Source organism: Malania oleifera, chromosome 11 (genome assembly GCF_029873635.1).
Source record: "Malania oleifera isolate guangnan ecotype guangnan chromosome 11, ASM2987363v1, whole genome shotgun sequence".
Lineage (NCBI taxonomy): Eukaryota > Viridiplantae > Streptophyta > Magnoliopsida > Santalales > Ximeniaceae > Malania > Malania oleifera.
This window is the reverse complement of record NC_080427.1, coordinates 62,706,224-62,715,396: the sequence shown is the minus strand read 5'-3', so window position 1 is coordinate 62,715,396 and position 9,173 is coordinate 62,706,224.

Sequence of the window (9,173 nt, the reverse complement as noted above, 5' to 3'; positions counted from 1 at the left end):
GAAAATTTGGAGGCACTACCTATACGGTGAAAGGTGTGAGATTTTTACCGATCATAAAAGTCTTAAATACTTTTTCACTTAGAAAGAGCTGAACATGAGACAACGCAGGTGGCTTGAGTTGATAAAAGACTATGACTCTATTATTAGCTATCACCCTGGAAAGGCTAATGTGGTAGCTGATGCCCTGAGTCAAAAGTCTGTTGATGCGTCAGTCTCAGTAGTGAAAGTTCAGCATCAAATCTGTATGGACCTTGAAAGGTTGGGCTTAGAGGTTGTGGAAGGAAATCATCAGGTTGTTCTTGCCAGTTTGGTGGTGCAGCCAACTTTGCAAGAGAGGATCTGTGTAGCGTAGAAGGGGGATTGAGAGTTAGTTGAGGTTATAGAAGGAGTTCAGAAGGGGTTGAAGCCGGATTTCAGTATCTCTGGCGATGGGATATTGAGATTTTGCAGCAGAATTTGTGTACTGAATGATGCCGGGATTAAATGGGTCATTCTAGAGAAGGCACACCATTCACTCTACTCCATACATCCTGGTAGTACGAAGATGCACCAAAATTTGAGGGAATCTTTCTGGTGGTCTAACATGAAAAAGGGAGATTACCCATCTTGTAGAGCAGTGTCAGACATGTCAGCAGATCAAAGCAAGGCATCAGAGACCCGCAGGACCACTTTAGCCACTTTGTATTCCTGAGTGGAAATGGGAGAAAACATTGATGGATTTTGTGACGGGCTTACCTGCGGCGATGCATAGACGGAATGCTATATGGGTTGCAGTAGATCGGCTGATGAATACTGCACATTTCATTCCAATCAGAGTCAGCTACTCTCAGAATAGGCTGGAAGAGCTTTATGTGCAGGAGGTGGTACGACTCCATGGTATTCTTGCTTCTATTGTTTCGGATCGAGATCCACGTTTTACATCTCGTTTCTGGAAGAGTCTATAGGATGCCTTAGGATCACTACTGATGTTCAGTACGTCTTTTCACTCACAGACGGATGGACAATCTGAGAGGATTATTCATACGTTAGAAGATATGTTACGAGCTTCTGTATTGGATTTTGGTGATAGTTGGATACGATATTTACTGCTTTTTGAATTTGCATATAATAAAAGTTACCAAGCTAGATAGAGATGGCACATTACGAAGCACTATATGGTCGTCAGTGTCAATCTTTGTTGTACTGGGATCAGGTAGGTGAGCGGCAATTATTGGGTCCAGGATTGGTTAAAAGGGCCTTTACAAAGGTCGAGTTGATTAGGGAAAGAATAAAGGCAGCTCAGAGTCGATAGAAGAGTTATGTTAATGCTCGTTGACGGGAGTTGGAATTTGAGGTAGGAGACATGGTGTTTCTGAGGATCGCTCCGATGAAAGGGATGATGAGATTCAAAAATAAGGGGAAGCAAAGTCCTCGGTATATCGGGCCTTTAGACATCCTAGAAAGGATAGGTTTGGTTGCTTATCGAGTGGCTTTATCCCCAGCACTATCTAGAATCCATGATGTATTTCACGTGTCTGTACTGAGGAGGTACGTACAAGATCCATCACACATACTGAGCTACAAACCTTTAAAGGCCAGTGATGCTTTATCATATGAGAAGGTACCAGTACAGGCATTGGATCGGAAGGTTCAGCAGTTATGGACTAAGGAAATATCATTAGTAAAGGTATTATGGTGTAACCAGGCAGTGGAAGAAGTTTCATGGGAATTAGAGTCTAAAATACGCCAGAAGTACCCGTAGTTATTTGGTAGTACGTAAGTATGTGTAATAGTATAGATGATTTTGATTAAATGGCATGATCTTTGAGAGATTTTTGTATGTGTATGTAATCTTCCGGAGTATCATTTTGTAACCACGGTATTCCTTCGCCATATGTGAGGGTATGTAATAAATTTAAGTCAGAGCCGCTTTGTGGGTGGCTGCTGACTTTTCTATAAAATGGAATTATAAGATAATATTATATTTAGCAACGATTAATAAATTTTGAGGATGAAATTCTTATAAGGAGGGGAGATTGTAGAGATCCGAACCAGTAAATAAGGAAAATACTAAAGAAACAGAATAAAGGGGAGTTATACAGCAAGGTTCATCGATGAGGGCAACAAGTTCGTTGACGAAGTCCCTTTAGCACCTTGTCGACGAAATTCAGAGTGTCGTCGATGAGGAAATGCCGAACGGGTCAAAGCAAATATCCGAATGAGGTTCGTTGACGAAGGAATGGCTTCGTCGATGATCTGTGTGGCTGGCTTATCAACGAAGATGCCGCCTCATCGACAAGTTTGACTCGGTCAAGGGCCCTATAAATATCCATTTTGGTTGCTTAAGGGCTAAGTTTCTCCCAAAAGCTCTCTCTCTCTCTCTCTCTCTCTCTCTATGACCATTGCCGTTCGACGTCCGTTTCTAAAAATGGAAGTTCCTGGGTGGATCAGAGGAGGAAGTTCTACAACTTTAATGGATCAGATCATTGTTTTGAAGATATTCAGGTTTTCCCCAAAAATCGAGGTAAGGGTCTGATTCCATTTTTGATTAAGCAGTTATATAGTAATCTAGATTTTAGAGAAGTTATGTTATGTGGTTTTTAGGTTTCGAGGATCCCGGGTTATTGGTTTGGACCGTTTTGTTCGTATTTCCATATTCGGGTTTAAGGTAAGGGGAATTTTTTCACAACAATATTTTCGTAAAACTAAACCGCTAAAAAGTTAGTTTATGCTTATATGTATGATTTAACTGCTTATTTGCTAAATTCCATCGTGTAGAAATACCAATTTTGCGATTTTACGAATTTTGGTAAAAATACAGATTTCGACATATGATATCCAAACTTTACAAAACATCCTTAATTGCACTAATATTATTGTAGGAGATGCTTCAATCCATTATTTCTCACTTAAATGACGTTTGTTGTATTACGTACTATATAGCGCCTTTTGATCGAATTGGTGTGACATGTGCATGGAAATGAAATGTGAGAATCTTTTACAATGCTTGTATAAACTATAGGAACTGGAGTTCCATTATTCTATACTGAAAATGTGGAAAACAGATGTCGGTTATATACCGAGTTATGAACGTGAAAAGGGTCAACCGAGAGGATGTGTGCCGGTTTATGCCCGAAATGATTATATAAGTTGTGAAAATATTGGAAATGCACAGGTTATTATGATTTCATTGTAAATCATATATATGATAAATGGAACCACAACTTGCTACCAAAGGAGTTGAAATATACTTTAGTCTATAGGGGTTGAAAGACACTCCCGAAATAAAAGCTTCGGTTCTGTAGCTAGTAAAGTACAGTGCAATCACACATGCGAATCAGTGTGGGTACATAAGATAGTCGGCTTGCGGGAGTTTGTAATCATTGGTAAAATAATGGACCAGGGGAGGCAGTCGGACTATAGAATAGATGCTCTGCAATGTCTACACAAACAAGGCGTGTTAGAGTCATCAGTGCACAACCCGTGCCATGGGGTAAATAGGCATAATTATGTCATACCAAGTTGGTCATTGTTCTATTATTTATATACATGATTTAAAGGTTTTATGGAAGGAAATTTATAGCATTTACGTTATTATACCTGTTGCGCCGCAGTGTTGAAAATGTTCACTGCATGTATTGGATTTAATTGAAATAAGCATATGCAGTCACACACTGTTGCAATACTTTCCACCTTACTGAGAAGTGTCTCACCCCATTATACAACCTTTGTTTTAGGTCCTTCTGGACGTCGGTGCTAGTTGTTTGAGAGGCTTGGAGAATTGTTTTTGATTATAGCATATGTAAGCGTTCTAATCATGTATTAAACTTAGTTGGAGTATCTTTTTGGGGTTGTAATAATAGGTTATGTTCTAAGTTTGGATAAAGGTATTTGAGGATACAATAGTAAACTCTAGTATATGTCTATTAGAAATCCCGATGAATGTTTATGTTTTTTCGCAACATTTGCATTCCAGTTATGTATGAGTTACACCCGTATGTCTCCGATTAGGGCAGGTTGTCTATGTATCTTGAGCAGGTACAGGTTTTTGGTATAAGTAAGTGACACCTGGGTCCGTATAAAGGGCTGGGACGTTACATATCAAACCTCAATCCAAAAGATGCTTTGTAAGATGTGTGCGTGAAAGCTCTTTGAAAAACTAAGAGAATGCCCAAAAGATGTTTGAATGCGATAGAGTGGAGGCAAGAGGTTCAAAAATTGTTCAACTAGAGTTTAGGACTTGATGTTTATAATTATTTTCAGGATCTTGGCATTTTTTGGCCGTTGGATCAAAAATATATATTTTTGTTAAAAAAAATTCTCCCCCTTGCGCGCTGGAGCATTAGGCATCTTGACAGACTCGTCGACAAGTGTACACACTAGTCGCAAGTGTTTAACACTCATTCGTTGATGACACAAGGGGATTCTTCGATGATTAGTCTATTTGAGAAAAGTAGGGTCTTGGTATTTTCTCGCCGACGAGATGACTCACTAGTCGATGAGTGTACTACACTCGTTCGTTGATGAATCCATGTAGCTAGTCGACGAGTGCCCTAATTTTTAGCCTTATGATCCTTCTAAAATGCAAATCTAACCTAGAACTTGTGCATATGAAAATTTCACGAAAAACGTGCATCCTAAGGTCAGTCTATTGGTCATTTTTAAGCTTCCAACTATGTCATTTGATCATGCATATACAAACATAATCTAAAACAATAGAACTAAAATAAAACTACATCTTTACTCATTTGTTTTTAAATTCTCTTATGGAATGGGCCATGGAATGCGAGCTTTATGTTCATTATAGTTTCCATGTTTCCTTTGCCATGTGTGTGTATTTGAAGTATAAACTTGTTCAAGTACTAAACGTACAGATGATATATTTGTGTTTTGTTATTATCAAAATGGGATCGGACTCAAAAAGTCAACAATCTCCCCCTTTTTTATGATGACAAACAAAAGAGCAAAATGCATATATTCAAAGTAGACATTGTAATTCAATTATATCTAGAGAGAATACAATGAAATATTTCAAGTTGATAATTTTGAGTTCAGCTCAATATGCAAATTTAGATTTAGCAATAAAGCATATACACATATTTTATTTAAAAGCTCATTTAAAATGCAAAGAGTATATAACATATTTGTCATTGTGCTTAACAAATTTCTCCCCCTTTTGGCATCTGTGAAAGGGTTATGCTAAGTGTAAGACAAGTTTGAGAAAAAAATTTCTTAGCGTTAAAAAATAACTCCCCCGTTTTGAAACAATTTTTTATTTAGCTCATAAAAACTCTCATCCCTTTTAAAAAAAATCTCTCTCTTTTTGGCATTTAAACTCATAAAGATAGTATAACTAGCCAAAAAAAAAAGACATGTTAAATCAGGACAGATTAGAAATATTCACAAGCCATTGCAGCTTAAACAAAACATAAGACCTGCAAAAAGAATTGAGTTCAGAACATGCGGCATATGATAGCAAAGAGTAGGTTTGCGAATAATTTTAGTCTAACTAGTTCGCATGTAGTTTCATATATGATAAATGAACCAGTCATACTATATCCCTTAAATAATTTAATATATTGAAATTTCATGACATAAGATTTTAAAAAATAGCACATGTCATGAAGCATTTAAGTTCACAAGAAAGAAATAAGTTATATTATATATAAGTTCATTTCTTGCAATTAAAAATCAAATACATATACATATAAATAAATATTCCCTTATGATTATTGAAAGTGACTCGCGAATTGTAGTTGAGTGGCTTCGAAAAAGTATATGTACCTTGTGGTATCTCTGGGATTTTTGGGAGAAGCTCATGGCAAAGCTAGAAGGAGTGAACTTCATGGTGATACATCAATATAGGGAAGGCAATAGTGCGGTTGATTTTCTTGCTAAAGGAGAAATGGAAAATAATGTCATCTACAAAGAACAACATCTTTTACCATGTTATCTGAAAGGTATACTTCGGAGTCGGTCTCACTTCCTTTCATTGTTAGTTCATTTTTCGAGTTTTGTTTAGTGTTTTTGATTTGTTTAATTTTTTGGGACGGTTTTATTTTCTTTATCTGCATTCTTCCTTTTGCTTGGCTTGTAAGGTATTCCTCTACCAAAAGTGTGGCCATATCAATAAATAAAAAGAGGTGTTGCCTTTTTTTGGTAAAAAAAAAGTAAGCATCAATTTTCTAGTTAATCATTTACAAGCATTCCAAATAATATAACCACAAAGATCAACCATATGGATCCCAACGATATTAGAAAGTTTAAAACAGGAATCATATGGCAAAACAAATGGTTGTGGCTAAACATGTTTCAATTTAAGATTTTTAATAAAAAATATTACGCTAATTACATGCCACCATAAAGTTCAAACCAGATCTAAGAAAAAATATTTGTGAGCATGATATGATAGAAATTTAATTTTGGATGCTCCCCCTATTGATTTGAATTCAAGCTTAGATGAAATAAATTACTTATACTAATTAAAGATTAATTTCACTAAGCATACCAAGCAGTATAAGCAATCATTCTAAATTTTTAGAACAACCATACTGAATATAGACTAATTCATTTCTCACAAGCAATCAGCATAGACATTCCTTTTTACTACAAATGCATCAGAAATATATATTAAGGCATGATTTAACGCTCATAACCTAGAACAATCCATATATGAACACAAGGCTATAACAGTAGGATATGATGTTCCAGGTTTTTAGAAGATCCTCAATACTAAAAAAAAAAACACGATGCATATGAGTCGTCAAAATATTTAAAATATATATGCTTTTTTCTTGGAGATGGAGCTCAGCTCCCTTGAATGTACATGAAAAAGCGTTTCTTCAGCACACAGATGGTATAAGTCAATTTGTATAACCAATAATAGTTTATGATACTAGATATTAACTATCCATCAAAGAGATTTTATCAGTTAACACAATATGGATGGTAAGTTGCGGTGTTGCACTTGCATAGGCATACGAGCATAAAGAAAGTAAGAACATGAGAGCATTTAATTTATATAATCATGAACGAGATATGCTCCCCCTCAGTTATGCAATCTACTAACTTATGCCTTTTTCATCTTTTCATTTTTAGCCAAGTTCCCTAAAATTTAAAATGATTTGAACATGGCTTTGGAAGCATAGGCTTAGAGGACCAAAAAGTCACACTGAGTATAACTTTATATGAACTAAGCCTATGTAGCGTCTACGTGAGAGGATCAAGTTCATGCAATGGATGAAATATGCTTAACTTAGGATTTCAGTATTTTAGCATGGATTAAGCATTAAGAGTTATCTACTAGACACAATGGCCTTGTACATTTGGAAGTGGATTTTATTCTTGCAAGCTATAGCCAATGTTTTCATATTTTGTCTAATCATTATGATATATATATATTAGGTTCATATTAGATATATTATTTGAGTTTTCATACTGGCTAGACTTTCTTGCAAGATTCTTAGTATAATTAGAGTATAGTGAATGCATATACTAAGATTTGACATTTTGAGCCCAAACCACTTCCCATGCTTATTAGTCATCACTACCCCTAACCCTAAGAACTATAGAAGAATTAAATGGTCATGTAGTCTCAATCTGAACCCATTCTTCCTTTGGTCCTTGGGGGTTTGCTTTCCTAATTACTCATACCATTTTCTTGTCTTTGTCTCGAGCGCCACTAAATGGACAATTATATCGGGTATGCCCTTTTCTTTCACAATAAAGACAGATCTTAAATACAAGTGAAAGACTATGTGTATTCATTGTATTTTTATTTGAAGAGGCATAAAAATGACTATGGAATTTATGAGGTGAACCCTTTTTGAAATAGCTATTTTGTTTAACTTCTAAGGGTTTATCCTGATAAATCTTTTCACTTCTAGAGCAATCTCTCATATATTCCCCCAAGAAAATAATTTTCAAAATTTTCTCAATCTTTTTCTTCAGAGAAGCATGATAATCTTTTAATTTTCCTAATTGCTTTGCCAACTTATTATTTTCCTTTTTCAAGATAGTTTCTTCTTAGACACTTTAACTATAAAATTTTGCATTTTTAACAATGCAATATCTAGTTTTCCATAGGAAATCATACTTTCATTGTTAAATCCAACATATGATTCAGCACAAGAATTTTCACAATAATTATCACATGAATCAATAATGGAATTATCAATAGATAATTTATCACACGATTCATTACACGATATAACGCAAGATTCATCACATGAATTTTCATAAGATTTATCGCAATATTTATCGCAAAAATCATCACATGAATTAATGAATGAATCATTAACTAAAATAGGCTAAGAAACATGTACCTCCTCCTCGATCAATGCAATTTGTTCATGAATCCCCACTTCTTGCACGTTTGAGTGTGGGGCATCTAGAGTGGCGGTTTCCTTTCTTTCAGATCCTCCATACATTCTATCAAGCTCTTCCCAAATATCTCTTGCACATGTACATACCACAATTTCAAGAAAAGTTTTAGAATCTAAAGCACAATATAGCATATCCATGGCATTGGCATTTGCATGCATTAACCTAGTATCATTTCCATTTGTAAGTATACAAATTCCTTTAACTATTACCTGCTAGGCTTTCCAGTCAATTGATTTTATAAAAATACTCATTTTTAGTTTCCAAACTAAAAAATTTTCACTGCAAAACATTGGTGGACTAAAATAAGACCGTCCCTCACCGAATGTGATTACACCGATGTGTGCCCTCGCAATTTTTTACAAAACTATTTAAGTCTATTATAACAAGGCTCTAATACCAAATGTGAATTTAGGTGTAATCCCAAAAGGGAGGCGTGAATTGGGTATTTTAAAAATTTTGGTCTTTAAGTTCTAATTTTGAAAACGCACAACCACACAAGCACAAGCTAGGGGACAAACTGTTCAATATTACACAACTTATCAATTTAATGTGTGGGTATCCCAACCAATTCAATATTACCCAATTAATCTCAAGTATTTTAGTTATTCAGATATGCCAATATTTAAAACATGCATAACAGATCAAATATGAACATAAGTGCAGAAATGTAAGGAGAGATAGAGAGAGAGCACGCAAAACACAAAATTTTTAACAAGGTTTGGCCAAACTCAGCCTACGTCCTCGCCTTGGGCAAAACACCCAAGGATTCCACTATTCAGCTCCTTAAATTGGGACAAAGCTTCCCATTT